Source organism: Culex pipiens, chromosome 2 (assembly GCF_016801865.2).
Source record: "Culex pipiens pallens isolate TS chromosome 2, TS_CPP_V2, whole genome shotgun sequence".
NCBI lineage: Eukaryota > Metazoa > Arthropoda > Insecta > Diptera > Culicidae > Culex > Culex pipiens.
The window spans coordinates 43,778,636-43,794,231 of record NC_068938.1 but is presented as its reverse complement, the minus strand read 5'-3'; positions in this window follow the sequence as shown (position 1 = coordinate 43,794,231).

Below are 15,596 nucleotides of genomic sequence, written 5' to 3'. Positions count from 1 at the left end.
ATAATCCAGGCGTTTGACTCGTGGAGGCGTCCGATCCGGAGGTTGATGCAATTTTTCATGCAGCGCAATTCCTCCTGAACCCAAGTTGATCCAAGAAGCAGATCATCAGGAAAAACTTGAGGAGAGAGTGGTGAAACACTTTCTAGCTCAACTAAAAACGCAACAAGAAGGAAATCCAGCTTATCCTAGAGAACACCAGAGGAATTATCGTTCATGACGGCCATGACTAGGCTTAGTGATCTTTCACGCTCAAAAATTGAAAATTTCACTGGGACCTCAATTTTAAAACACCAAATTTCGCGGATCTTGAAAAATGTTAAAATAACTCTGTCAATCCTATGTTAAAATCACAGAAACTAAATTTTATGCTTCATTATAAATTATTCTTCAATAAACTAAAAAAATCTTCACTAAATTTGAATGCGACACAAAAAAAAATTCTCCTACTTTTCAAAAAGAAATCCTTCTGGATGGGCTCTATATATTTTTTGAAACAAAATGTAGGGCACGCCTATTCTCATTTACTGAACTGCTCTTTTACTGATAAAGCTAAAATGTTTTCGCTAATTTGCTTCTGTTACATCATTTTACATTTTATTGAATTTCATATCAATCTGGTCCAGTCAAAATGAGTAAAATAAATTGAATTTTTTGCGACATTTAGCCCATTAAACATATTTTTCAAGGGTTTTAGCTCACTTTTCAAAAACAAAATTTAAAATCAATTTACAAAAATAATTTAATTTTTAACAAAATTAAATTTAATCAGATAGTCCTTTTGGGTGAAATATGGATGGTCCCTATTAAAAAAAAGTTTGAGAAAATTGATAAGTTTCAAAAATTTCACGCCGTCCACGAAATCGTCAAAAATCACTAACCCTATATTAGTAATTAAACCAGGGTATTCGCTCGCTTAATACTACAGTAGTTCATTAGATTATATTTATTCCTTTTTTAGTTTGATAAATTATTTTGAGAAAAATCGTTTCATTTTCACACAAACATAACATTTCACGGGATTTCGCGGAAAAAGCCAAATTTCGCGGATTTCACGCTGTCCGCGAAATCGTGAAATTTCAATAACCCTAGCCATGACGTTAGCTTCTTTGCAAAATAACGGAGTGCAAACCTACGGAAGGTAATTTTGTTTTCATGTGTAGCAGTGAAAAAAATCACATAATTTAGAATTGATTTGTCAATTTATAGGTGGAGAGACATAAGCAAGAAATCTTCGACCAATGGCGAAGTGTTCTTATTGTTCTAGAGACGTTCAGAGGATGGTTGCAGGGATCGAGGAAGAAGACGCAGTTGATATGCAATAACTTTCAACTAACTAAAAAAATATAATTTCGGTTGATTTCGAAGAGATTTGCTCAGTTTTAAGTTATTTTTTATTGTGTAGGATTAAATTATAGTACATTTCAGGTCAATGTAGTTAGAACTTTAATTCTAAATAACTAATCACTATTTAAGATTTATTCCATATTTTTTTCCAAAAATTTTAACGATTTTTTTCTCAAAAATCCATCATAAAAATTTTGGCACCAAAACCTTATTGGTAACAATTTTTCTGAACTATTCTGCTTTTTTAACAATTGGTTTTTGTCACTTCATTGCCAACATTCAACAATTTTAGTAAAAAAAAATGGCGAATTTTAAAATATCCCTATGAAACCTAATTTTGTCACTTACACTACTGTTTCAGCTACTGCCAGCATTTTATTTGTTTTCAAACCTTTTACATTGTTTTATAACAGTAATTTACAAGCAAAATCTATAGTTTTCATTGATTTGATTATGTGACGTAAGAGCCATTACGAAGAAATGCATTTTAAATTACCCGCCTTTAAAACAACAAAATGTTTGTCTTGAAAAAGTGGTTTTCGAAAAGATCGGAAAATTTCACGAATGTTTCATATTTTAACATTGAAAATCGGACCATGAGTTGCTGAGATATCGACATTAGAAAATTGAAGGTTGTTTGGGTGAGAAATCATTTCTCCTGTTTTTTTTTTCTTTAAGCCGATGTATCTCAGAAACCAGAGGTTTAATCTTCAACGTTTCTTAGACAAAATTGTAGGAAATTTTCTGAACTTCTCGAAAAAAATATTTTCAGGAATGGACAAACATGGACACTATTTAAAAAAAAAAACGGAATTTATTCGACAAAATTTAACTTTGAATTGCTATATTCTGAAAACGGTACACTGAATTGAAAATTTTTTTAAAGTTCTTTTCATTGCAAATTTGATTTTACATAAAAATATGAGGTCAAAAAATGTTAAGTACGAGATTTCAACCCGGAACCAGCGGTGTAGGGGTAAGCGTGGTTGCCTCTCACCCAGTCGGCCTGGGTTCGATCCCAGAAGTTACCGGTGGCATTTTCGAGACAGATTTTTCTGATCACGCCTTCCGTCGGACGGGGAAGTAAATGATGGCCCCGGTCTTACCTAGATGTTAGATCGTGTGCCTTTTTTTGAATAGTCCTCATCAATACCTACAACTTTGCCAAAGACACCAAATCAATCAAATAATTTTTCGAAAAGTTACAGATTTTTGAATATTTACGTACCATTTTTGTATGAACAGCTGCCAAACTTGTATGGCGATTTATATGGGTGAACCAATGACACAAAATGGCTTCTTTGGTGATAGGAAAGGCCCCCACAAAGCTTGAGTCAAATAAAAAAAAAAAACAAACAATTAAAATGCTTGAAATTGGCCGATTTCGTAGAGAATTCATCAAAAAAATGGGATCTAAGGAGTCCCATTGAGCAAAAATTGACTACCAAAAAAATCACTAGAAGAAAAAGTGATTGTTTTATGTGTTAAACTGCCTCAGATGGTAGTCCCAGATGTCCCCTACAAGCTCCAGGTCGAATCGAGTTGATGTCTGGATGGCACACTTTTTTATTTGAGTTTGAAAATTGTGCTATTTTTTTCATTAAAATGCCAATAAATCCCTTTACATTTCACCAATGAGGATGCTCCACCCCGCATTTTGTTGCATTTTTCAAGCCCTTTCAGATGCATTTTTTCTAAGTCAGCGATTCTCAACCTTCTTCTAGGCTGGTACCCCCTCCCATGTAAATCTAGTAGGCTCGGTACCCCCGTTGAGAATCGCTGTTCTAAGTTATAGCTTTTTAACGATCTTTGACACTTTTGAGCCATAAAACTTTGTGTCTCGATTTGTCCCACTTCTCGTTGACCTAGAGTGCTTATATTTGGCCCAGATGCTATAGTTTTCTATGTACAAACAACCCCAATTTCAGGCAAATTGGTGACTTCCAAATGATAACCCATACAAAGGAGTATGCCCTGTTCGTGGACTCATTCTTAATAATAATAAAAAAAAGATCTTGATAAGTTTATCCAGTTACAATCAATAATTAATTAGTTTTTATTTTTATTTTTGAATATTCTATATGCTTAAAAAATGATCCAAACCTTGTTGACCTAAAAACTTCATTCTGAAACTTTACGACTGTTTTCAATCTGGGAAGACAACTTTCAGGGGGTGTGAACGATGTGACAAAGTAACAATTTTCATTTATGAGCCCTGGCTGGCTAGCTGGCTGACTGGGAAGAAAGTAGGCTAGGGCAGTAAATCATTGCGCGTTGGTGGCAAAAGTTTACGCCAGCAGAATTTATGATGTTTTCGTTTGCACACAAATTGTCTGCTGGTTATTTCAGCCACGTTTGGGTTTGGCTTGATAAGAGTTTTATTGTATTTTAGCTTGAACTTATATGAAAGCAGTACAACATTGTGGTCAAAAATAGTTTTTTAAACAAATTGATTACATCAAATTTCACATCAATCTCAAGCTGTGTTCAGTTTAACACAAGTGTCAACGCAATTGCCCCCAATCTAGCATGTAAATCGGGCAAATTGTAGCCATCACGACCCAATCATTTACAATTAGTCCTCGGTGGAATCTTACGTGTGGTTTCTACCTGCAGAGGCATTGTGGCCAACGTGGCCGGCTTGTAATGCCCAGGGCACTTTTCTGTGGAAAAGCGAACTTGGCAAACGTTTACGGGCCCGAGTAAATGGGGAAAAATGGACCCAAATCAGGAAGAAGGCAGAAGTTATGGCATTTTCTGTACGGAGAGCAATTACACTTTTGGCACTGCAATTTGGTTTGAACGGTTCAACGTTTAGAATCGCTGTTTTTGGCAATAATTGGGATTTTTTCACACCTTGAATCGTTTTTTTTTTCTTCAATAATTAGATATTTTTAATATGGCAACTTTTAATGAATATTTTTTTAAACGAGGGCAATTTAAAACTTAATTTAAAAATTGTAAATTATTCAATTGTTGTTATTTACTTTGATCCTTTGAAAATTTCAAAACAATTTTCGAAATTAGATAGCTAAGGGTTGTGCAACTTTTGGCCTTACATACTCAAGAAGTCCTTTTAAAGAAAAAAAAGGCCCTTGCTGTTTCATCTGGCCATTTGAACCTTGAATGTGGCGCATACATAACGGTTGAGAAATGTGTCATCTTACATATTGTTTAGTGCTGGTACGTGAACCAAGAAGCCATAACTCAAGGATGCTGGACTAAAAGATTCTTGGACAGCTGGAATCTAGATGTTTATTTCTTCTTTGTTCAATAAATTAGCAAAACTCTTAGATACAAAAAAAATGAAGAGATTCTTTTTGACTTTTGTTCATTCAGAGTCACCCACATTAATGGTAACGTCTCTTGAAAAATAATTAACGTACTTAAAAAATTAAACTAATTTTAAACATGTATTTTCAAACCACTAAACGATCACATCCTGTGGTCATCTACAATTCACACCAACTGATACAAACAAATCTCATTTTTCCTGTGCGCGCTCATTCAACCGCACACGTGTTTCTATGACCTTTGACACAGGTGATTGTGCATGTAGAATGTTGTACGCAGGGCTGCGGAGTCGGGTCATATTTCAAACGACTCCGACTCCGACTCCGACTCCGGCTTTCTCAGATTAGCCGACTCCGACTCCGACTACGGCTCCGGCTTTCAACCAATGGTTGGCTCCGACTCCGACTCCGACTCCGGCCTACCAACTCTAGCCGACTCCGACTCCGACTCCGACTCCAGCTTTCAACAAATGGTTGGCTCCGACTCCGACTCCGACTCCACATATTTTTAAATGTTTCAAAAGTTGTTAACTATTATAAGTTGATTATTTTTAAAACATTGATAAATAGGATTATATAAAATACTCTCTAAGCGTCATGTTTTTCTCAAGAAAAATAAGTTAAGTAAAAGTAAAGTAAAGTAAATAAACGGAAAAAAAATTCTAGGTTACAAGTTTTATACGTTATGGAAACAGAAATCAAAAAATATCTTCAGTTTTAGAGGCATTTTGAGAAGAACAGTTTTGTAAGTAAATTTGGATTTATTTGCTTAACCTCAAATTTGAAAATATTTTTATCAAGGCTAATAAATTTAAATATTAAATTGTTATTTTTGAATGAATAACTAAAAGAAACCTGACCTTAATGATCTATTGAACATTAAAATTCAATTTGCTCACATTCAGGCTGGCATTTGTAAGAAGCACAGTGACAGGCACCTTGTTTTTTAAATGACAATTTTAAACGAAACATTTTTTTTGTTTTTTTTTTTTAAGACGTACATGGACATCACGCCATGGCTGAAGGAGATTATTATTGCAAATCAATGTATCTAAACAATTTCTTCGTGGAAAGGACGCTTAAGATGTCCTTTTCAAATATCTGTGAAATGAAAAATATTTTACCCTGGAAATTTTAAATTTATTTTAATTTTAAAATTTAATATACTTTAAAAAGGAGGCGCACGATACTTCGTGAATCTTCACCTAAAACGAAGCTTTATGAATGATCTTGCGCCTCCATCAAAATATATGAAAAAACTTAAAATATGATAAAAAAACAAATATCCACAAGTAAAATATTTTCTAGGTCACAAATATTTCATTTTTTTATGGTACATTGATATGCAATGATTATCACCTTCCGTCATATTGGCGTGGGACATACAGTATGAGAAAATTCGTACCAGTTGATAATATTTTGATTTTAAAATCCTATATTTTGTTCTACACATTTTTTATTAGTTCATTTTTGTACTGAATTCTTGAGATTTGTTCAACGATAATTTGCAACGATATCAAAATAGTTTACCTAAAATCAACATCAACATCAACAATCAATTATTATTTTAAAATTTGTTGCAACTTCTTTTGATATTTTTTGTTAGTTTCAATTATTTTAAATGCAACGCTTTGATTTTCTTGTACTCAGTTATAAACAAAATGCGCATGTTGAGTTCCAAGTAAGAGATTGTTATTATCGTTGATTATTTGTTACAAAAGTTAAACTGTCAGTGACTCTTTTTCGATTTGCAAAAACAGTGATTACTATTTTTAATCTTTTTATGTACCTCGTAATTTTTTCCTAAAAAATGATTTAACTTAAAACTTCCAAGACATATGCTATCGGGGTAAAAGATGACGGTGTGTGTACTTTTTTCAGAAATAACTGGATGAAATTTGGTCAAATTTGAATTGAAAGGGCACATAAATATAGACAAAAGGAAGCATTCAAGAATCAATTAGATATGTCTGACTACATAACCAATATTTTTTATTATTTTTTAAATTATGATACTACATACTTGGGTAAGAAGTTATCATTTAGTGATTATAGTGTAATAACACAATTATAGCTTTTCAATCACAATAAAAAGTTTCAAAAACATAATTGCATCTGATTAACCAATTAAAAATATAAGATGTTTTGTAAATTAGGCTGTTCTATAGGAAATACTGAACAATAAAAAAAAACATATTTTTTTTTGAATTTAAGATAACTCCGGCTCCGACTTCGACTCCGGGTTACCAAAAATCTTCGGCTCCGACTCCGACTCCGACTCCAGCTCTTAAAAATTAGCCGACTCCGGCTCCGACTCCGACTCCAGCTGTTCGAGTTTTGACGACTCCGACTCCGACTCCGACTCCAGGTCCCCAAAAAGACCCGACTCCACCGACTCCGGCTCCGACTCCGACTCCGACTCCACAGCCCTGGTTGTACGTACCTGTGTGTCCATTCGACAATTACTGATGTGGTTTCCACCGCTGTGGCTATTAAGTGCACCTGGAGGTGAGGATCTTCCTGCACACACTCTCTCGGGGTAATCCACACCTAGCACATCAAACGTGTTGTGTGTACGAGTGGGTTTGTACATTTGTGTGTGTGTATGTGTGTCAATTTGGGATCCATTTGTGGCGAAATTCTAGAAATTCGCGACTAGAGCATCTTGCTGTGGTTGTGCTCTTCTGACATATTTTTATATCACCCCCCAGACCCAATGTCACTCCTGATGGCGGTATTTAATTTTAACATTTCGATAGCGGTGTGCTCTCTTATACTAACTGACATTTTGGTAGTTGCGAGAAAATCGATTTTTAAACTTTTAATTACTGTTTCTGGAAAACTATTCGACAAACAATTGTTCTAACAATTTTAAAGTATGCACCTGACATTACTTAAAGACATTGTGAAATATAAAAACTTTTGAAATGCTAGAAAAATTTTAGCAGAGAAAATACGAAAAAAAATCATGCTTGCAATTGGCACAAGTGTGTTTTGGGAGGTAATTTGTATGAGTTAGCACAAACGTGCACAGGGCTTTGGTACAAAAGCGTGCAAAGTAATTTTATTGTTAAAATAGTTCAAATTAGTTGTTTCAATGTTATTTTTTCACGAGTTGGTTAATTTAAGCGTAAGAAAAACATTTTATATCAAAACTTTTTTCAAACACTTATTTTAGTTTGAATTTGGTAGGAAAATTAACCTTTTGAAAAAAATAGCATTTAAATCAAAATTTTTGTATGAAAAAATTAGTGAAATTATATTTTGTATGAATATAATTGTAAAACCATCCATAATACATCAACTATGACGAATACTAGGTTGATGTATTCCTAAAAACATAAGAAAATGATGTTGTAAAAACTTTTAGCTAGTTTATTTTATTTCAATTATATCATACGACCTTTCAAAAACGAATGGTATCCAAGGCACAAACCGTTATTTAGATTTATGGTGAATTGCAGTTGGAACAAGTGTGTCTCATGCAATGGAATCGATGAATGTATTGAATAGAACAAATGTGCCCTAAATAAATTAAATACGTAATATTTTTAAGTATGGCCGACCCATACAGTTGTGCCAAGTGTGCACATCAACTATGGGAGATGTTGTTACGTAGTTTTTTGCATGGACGACCCCTGCAGTTGAGCTAGGAGTGCACAACGACTTGAATAATATTAAATTGGACTTTTGGGTTGGGCTAAGTGGGTAATGGGTTGGGGAAAAATGTTGTTACGTCATTTTTTTTTTGCATGGACGACCCCTACAGTTGAGCTAGGAGTGCACAACGACTTGAAGAATGTTAAAATTTGACTTTTAGGTTGGGCTAAGTGGGTAATGGGTTGAGGAAAAATGTTGTTACGTCGTTTTTTTTTGCATGGACGACCCCTGCAGTTGAGCTAGGAGTGCACAACGACTTGAAGAATATTAAATTGGATTTTGGGTTGGGCTAAGTGGGTAATGGGTTGGGGAAAAATGTTGTTACGTCGTTTTTTTTGCATGGACGACCCCTACAGTTGAGCTAGGAGTGCACAACGACTTGAATAATATTAAATTGGACTTTTGGGTTGGGCTAAGTGGGTAATGGGTTGGGGAAAAATGTTGTTACGTCATTTTTTTTTTGCTTGGACGACCCCTACAGTTGAGCTAGGAGTGCACAACGACTTGAAGAATGTTAAAATTTGACTTTTAGGTTGGGCTAAGTGGGTAATGGGTTGAGGAAAAATGTTGTTACGTCGTTTTTTTTTGCATGGACGACCCCTGCAGTTGAGCTAGGAGTGCACAACGACTTGAAGAATATTAAATTGGATTTTGGGTTGGGCTAAGTGGGTAATGGGTTGGGGAAAAATGTTGTTACGTCGTTTTTTTTTTTTGCATGGACGACCCCTACAGTTGAGCTAGGAGTGCACAACGACTTGAAGAATGTTAAAATTTGACTTTTAGGTTGGGCTAAGTGGGTAATGGGTTGAGGAAAAATGTTGTTACGTCGTTTTTTTTTTTTGCATGGACGACCCCTGCAGTTGAGCTAGGAGTGCACAACGACTTGAAGAATATTAAATTGGATTTTGGGTTGGGCTAAGTGGGTAATGGGTTGGGGAAAAATGTTGTTACGTCTTTTTTTTTTGCATGGACGACCCCTACAGTTGAGCTAGGAGTGCACAACGACTTGAAGAATGTTAAAATTTGACTTTTAGGTTGGGCTAAGTGAGTAATGGGTTGAGGAAAAATGTTGTTACGTCGTTTTTTTTTTTGCATGGACGACCCCTGCAGTTGAGCTAGGAGTGCACAACGACTTGAAGAATATTAAATTGGATTTTGGGTTGGGCTAAGTGGGTAATGGGTTGGGGAAAAATGTTGTTACGTCGTTTTTTTTTTTGCATGGACGACCCCTACAGTTGAGCTAGGAGTGCACAACGACTTGAAGAATGTTAAAATTTGACTTTTAGGTTGGGCTAAGTGGGTAATGGGTTGAGGAAAAATGTTGTTACGTCGTTTTTTTTTTTTTGCATGGACGACCCCTGCAGTTGAGCTAGGAGTGCACAACGACTTGAAGAATATTAAATTGGATTTTGGGTTGGGCTAAGTGGGTAATGGGTTGGGGAAAAATGTTGTTACGTCGTTTTTTTTGCATGGACGACCCCTACAGTTGAGCTAGGAGTGCACAACGACTTGAAGAATGTTAAAATTTGACTTTTAGGTTGGGCTAAGTGGGTAATGGGTTGAGGAAAAATGTTGTTACGTCGTTTTTTTTTTGCATGGACGACCCCTGCAGTTGAGCTAGGAGTGCACAACGACTTGAATAATATTAAATTGGACTTTTGGGTTGGGCTAAGTGGGTAATGGGTTGAGGAAAAATGTTGTTACGTCATTTTTTGTGCATGGACGACCCCTACAGTTGAGCTAGGAGTGCACAACGACTTGAAGAATGTTAAAATTTGACTTTTAGGTTGGGCTAAGTGGGTAATGGGTTGAGGAAAAATGTTGTTACGTCGTTTTTTTTTTTTGCATGGACAACCCCTACAGTTGAGCTAGGAGTGCACAACGACATGAAGAATGTTTCAAACTGGGCTTTTGGGTTAGGCTAATTGGGAAATGGGTTGGGGAAAATTGTTGTTACGTCGTTTTTTTTTGCATGGACGACCCCTGCAGTTGAGCTAGGAGTGCACAACGACTTGAAGAATATTAAATTGGATTTTGGGTTGGCCACGACCCACTGAGCCGTGAGTTTTTTTTAATCTTTTTAAGGACTTTGTATGGGATTTTGTATGAGCTTTATTGTGCAGGAAACATGTAAGCAAAGTTTCGGCTACGTAACAATATTTTACAAGTGGGTTCCAACCCAAAAGACCAAATTGAAAACATTCTTTAAGTCGTTGTCCACTCTCAGCTTAACTGCAGGGTTCGATTATGCAAAAAAAATACTACGTACCGTTAGTGGGGGTGACACTGGGTCTGGGGGGTGAGATTGAGTCAAAGTATTTTTTTTTTACGGATTTTACCATTTCTCAGGTGCGTCTCTATGACTCTAAATTCTGTTAAAATGGTATAATATGGTATAGTAGCCCAACTCAAAAGTCCAATTTGAAACATTATTCATGTCGTTGTGCACGCTTAGCTCAACTGTAGGGGTCGTCCATGCAAAAAAACGACGTAACAACATTTTCCTCCAACCCATTACTCACTTAGCCTAACCCAAAAGTCCAATTTTAAACATTCTTCAAATCGTTGTGCACTCCTAACACAACTGAAGGGGTCGTCCATGAAAAAAAAAACGACGTAACAATAATTTTCCCCAACCCAATGCCCACTTAGCCCAACCTAAAAGTTCAGTTTGAAACATTCTTCAAGTCGTTGTGCACTCCTAGCTGACGTATAGGGGTCGTCCAGGCAAAAAAAACGACGTAACAACATTTTTTCCCAACCCTTTGCCCACTTAGCCCAACCCAAAAGTCCAGTTTAAAACATTCTTCAAGTCGTTGTGCACTCTTAGCACAACTGTAGGGGTCGTCCATGAAAAAAAACGACGTAACAACATTTTTCCCCAACCCATTTCCCACTTGACCTAACCCAAAAGTTTAATTTTAAACATTCTTCAAATCGTTGTGCACTCCTAACACAACTGAAGGGGTCGTCCATGAAAAAAAACAACGACGTAACAATAATTTTCCCCAACCCAATGCCCACTTAGCCCAACCCAAAAGTTCAGTTTGAAATATTCTTCAAGTCGTTGTCTTCTAGCACAACTGAAGGGGTCGTCCAGGCAAAAAAAAACGACTTAACAACATTTTTCCCCAACCCATTTCCCACTTAGCCTAACCCAAAAGTCCAATTTGAAACATTCTTCAAGTCGTTGTGCACTCTTAGCACAACTGTAGGGGTCGTCCAGGTAAAAAAACGACGTAACAACATTTTTCCCCAGCCCATTTCCCACTTAGCCTAACCCAAAAGTCCAGTTTGAAACATTCTTCAAGTCGTTGTGCACTCCTAGCACAACTGAAGGGAGCGTCCATGCAAAAAAATGACGTAGCAATAATTTTCCCCAACCCAATGCCCACTTAGCCCAACCCAAAAGGCCAATTTGAAACATTCTTCAAGTCGTTGTGCACTCTTAGTACAACTACAGGGGTCGTCCATGCAAAGAAAACTACGTAACAACATTTTAAACTAACCTACAGAATCTAAATACACTAATCCTAATCAATGGGTCGTCCAAACAAAAAAAAACTACTCCACTAAACCATTTTAACACACTACACCTAACTGATAATTCCTTCTCGCTTCCAAATGTGCACACTTGTGCTATTTGCCTTCCAAAATAGTGCTCCATAATATTGCTCAAACTAGTAAGGACACCTGGCAATTTACCATAATATTATAGTGTAATCGTATTTTTATGGATTTGCATGTTTTCAAAAGGTCAAGCCATGATGGAAAATAAGAGAGCACATCCATGATGCGTTCGAAAATGTCAGTTAGTACAAATGGTTGCAGGGCGATATCTCCGCGTAGGAAACGAATTTTTCAGATCTGTTAGAAGCGTTTTGTAGGGAATTTAATTAGCTAAAAGATGGCATCATTAACTCATTTTGGCCCAATTTTCAGTTAGAACATTAGAGCACACCGCTATCGAAATGTAGTTTTGAAATTGTGAATAAAAAGTGATTTTTCAAGGGGACATTATAAATTTAGTCTCTTTAGTAAATAATTTATTCAAATGCGTAATATTTCAAGCTATTCAACGAAACTTCAATATAATGAGAGTAACGCTAAAATACATTCTCTCTGTTCCACCAGAAAGGATGCACCGAAAGGATTCATCCCGCAGGATAAGCGGTTAAAATATGTTGTTTTATTTTATGCCACGGGAAGAAGGGGGTTTCGGTTTGCACGTTGCACCATGGAAAAACTACTGAAAAGCGCCATACAAGTTCTGCAGCCGTCGTCGCCAGCTGCTTAACTGTTGGTGCAAGTGTGTCTGTATGTTCTGTTTGTAAATTCCTGCAGAATTATACTGGAAAAAGCGCTTTTGGAATTGTATGAGAAGTACACACACTGTGTCAACACTGCGTCTTCCTATACAAGCACACACACACACACAGCTCAGCTCACTTGCATTGCGATACGGGAGTAATAACATAAAATTTTATAACGAAATAACCTGAAAGCTTTTGTCATGATCCTGGAGCGCGTGGTGTCTGCCGGTGACTTGTGATACGTGCCGGTCCTTGCCAAGTGCCATTGAGCACAGAGCTCACACACACACACGTGTGTGTGAGGACAAGTGTGAGGGGGTGCAAAGTTGCATTTTGTCGTGCACCCAACATTGAGAGGGTTACCATTAGCTGGATTTTTATCACCCAAGACATAATGAGCTTTTGAATTCATTTCAAAAACTGAAAAAAATGAGTTTTCTAAATAAAAATTGTGTTTAAATTTTTTTAAATACTTATTTCAAATTTGTCTATCCATACATGTTACCCTATTTTAAACACAAAGCTAAGATAAGTGCAATCATTAACATGAATCACCAAGGATGGAACATTTAACGCAAACGAAGTATGTGCGAAGCACAGGTCGGGTGTCAGTGCAATTACAAGTAGAGGTAACAATGAAGATTACTGTAACTTATGAGAATTTTCTGTTGTTATTGTTTTCAACATTATTTGTTTATTCGTTTTCCCTACAAGAAGGTATGATTTTGTCACTGTAAAACAATAGAAAGTCCTTACACTGTGGTGATTTGGATTTTTTTTTCGAATCTAGCCATAATTTTCCAAGTGAGTTTTTTTTTCGATTTACGAGAATCATAGAATTCTACTAAATACGTTTGACCGTTTTGGTTTAAATTATCATTTTTTCTGGATATTCTCATTAAGTCGTTTTGAGGTGTCATTTTGATACAAAATTAATGATGAACTTGTCAAAATATGCTAAAAATTTTCCATAGCAAAAGAGAAATTAGATAAAAAAAAAAGCTGTAATGCCACAATGATACCAAAGATTGACAGATTTCAAATTTCTCAAAATCAATTTAAATTTTCTCACTGCAATTTTATTCTTTTTCTGTTTCAATCAATCAATTTTCACTTACATTTCCATTCTTCTCAAATCGCACGATTGCAGCATTCAAAAATTCCACAGCTGAAATTTCACCGCAGATTACAGACATTTGCATTCTGCAGCAACCGATGCAAACTCCGTCCCTCAACCTCTTTGAATACCATCATTCTCCCCATTTTCCTGCAGCTCACTATTCATCGCTTCAAATCGTGCAATAATGGTTCCATGGAGTAGAAAATTAATTCCCATTCAAACCTCAGCTCAACTCGGTCGTACACTGACTTCAAAGCACTCCCACGGGGCTCCGCAACCGAGTTCTTGGTATGCATTTCCCGAACCTTGCACTTTTCTTCCATTTCCAGTCGAGATTCACTTATTTTTCTCCCGGGACGTTTTTTTTTTGGTATGAAAAAAGTAAACGCTTGAAAAGAATAAATAAACTCCAAATAATGGAAAGAAATCATCAGAATGGGCAAGCATTCGCTCAGAACTAGAGAGACGGTTTTGCACTGGCAAGTGCTGCTGGAGAGCACGTTTCACCAGCTGGCAGGAATTCCTCGTAAAATTGCTATTTGGGAAAGCGAAAGCATTTTCCAGTAAGAGAATTCGTTTTGGCGAACGAAAACTATGCATACTTTTGAAAAGAGGAGCTCTTTAAACTTTTGAAAACTTTGCACAAAAGATTTATTCATGGCTCAATAATGGTTCAATCGAGCCGAATGGATTAACATGGGCCCCGGCAAAAGATCACACCCACAAACCTCAACCACCCTGCCGCACGCAACCATTAATCATATTTGCCGTCGGCAAACGTCAATGAACGAATTTTCAACTGAACCCTGGAGTAGCTCAACATATGACGACGACACAATATAGAAGGTATTTTCTCAGTGAAATTAAGAATTCATATTCTTTTTCCTCTTACTTTTTTCTTCTAAAATTCTAAAATTTATTCAAAACATAAAAAAAGATTTAATATTGAAAATCAGACGAATAGTTTTCGACATAACACTAGTATAACACAGTATTTTTCACTAAATATTAACTTTAAGTGGCCTTATCTCTGCAACTAACAGTCTGATCAAACACTGTTGAAAATTGAAGCAGTTCCCAAAAAAATGCGGATTTATCAACGCTGGAAATTGCATTTAGAAACAGTCTTCAGTCGGTTGCACATCCATTCCGGTCAACATTTTAAAGTTTTTCGAAATATTTTTTTTTGCTTCCTGATATCAAAGGCCAATTTTGAACGGGAGCAACCATAACATAAAAATTACACCGGCCTAAAAAAAACATTTGCTGTAACCAAAACAAATATCGAAAAGCTTTTTCCTATTTTGCCTTCCTCACTGAGGTAAGGCTATAATCCTGAGGTGGGAAAAGTTATCCCGCAAATGGTTATCCCGGGAATAATTTATGGCGCTATGGCGGCCATCTTTATGGCATGTGGGATAACTTGTCATGGTTATCCCAGGAACAATTTTTAAGAGAGATTCCAAAACTTAAAAAAAACGAACAATTAAAATTACCTGGACCTGTTTCTTGGCAAATCTTGTTGCCCTACATTTCTGGAGCATAAAAATACAACTTGGCATAAGGCCATGTGGATGAAAAAAAATCCAGAAATATTTAAACATCAGTTATTTTAATTCAAATAATTAATAAATTTAAAAATCCTTCCAGGATGGGACTCTGAGTCATTTCCTGGACATGTATCTTGACAAAACTTGTTGCCCTACATTCCTGGAGCATAAAAATACAACTTGGCATAAGGCCATGTGGATGAAAAAAATTCCAGAAATATTTAAACATCAGTTATTTTAATTCAAATATTTAATAAATTTAAAAATCCTTCTAGGATGGGACTCTGGGTCATTTCCTGGACATGTATTTAGGCAA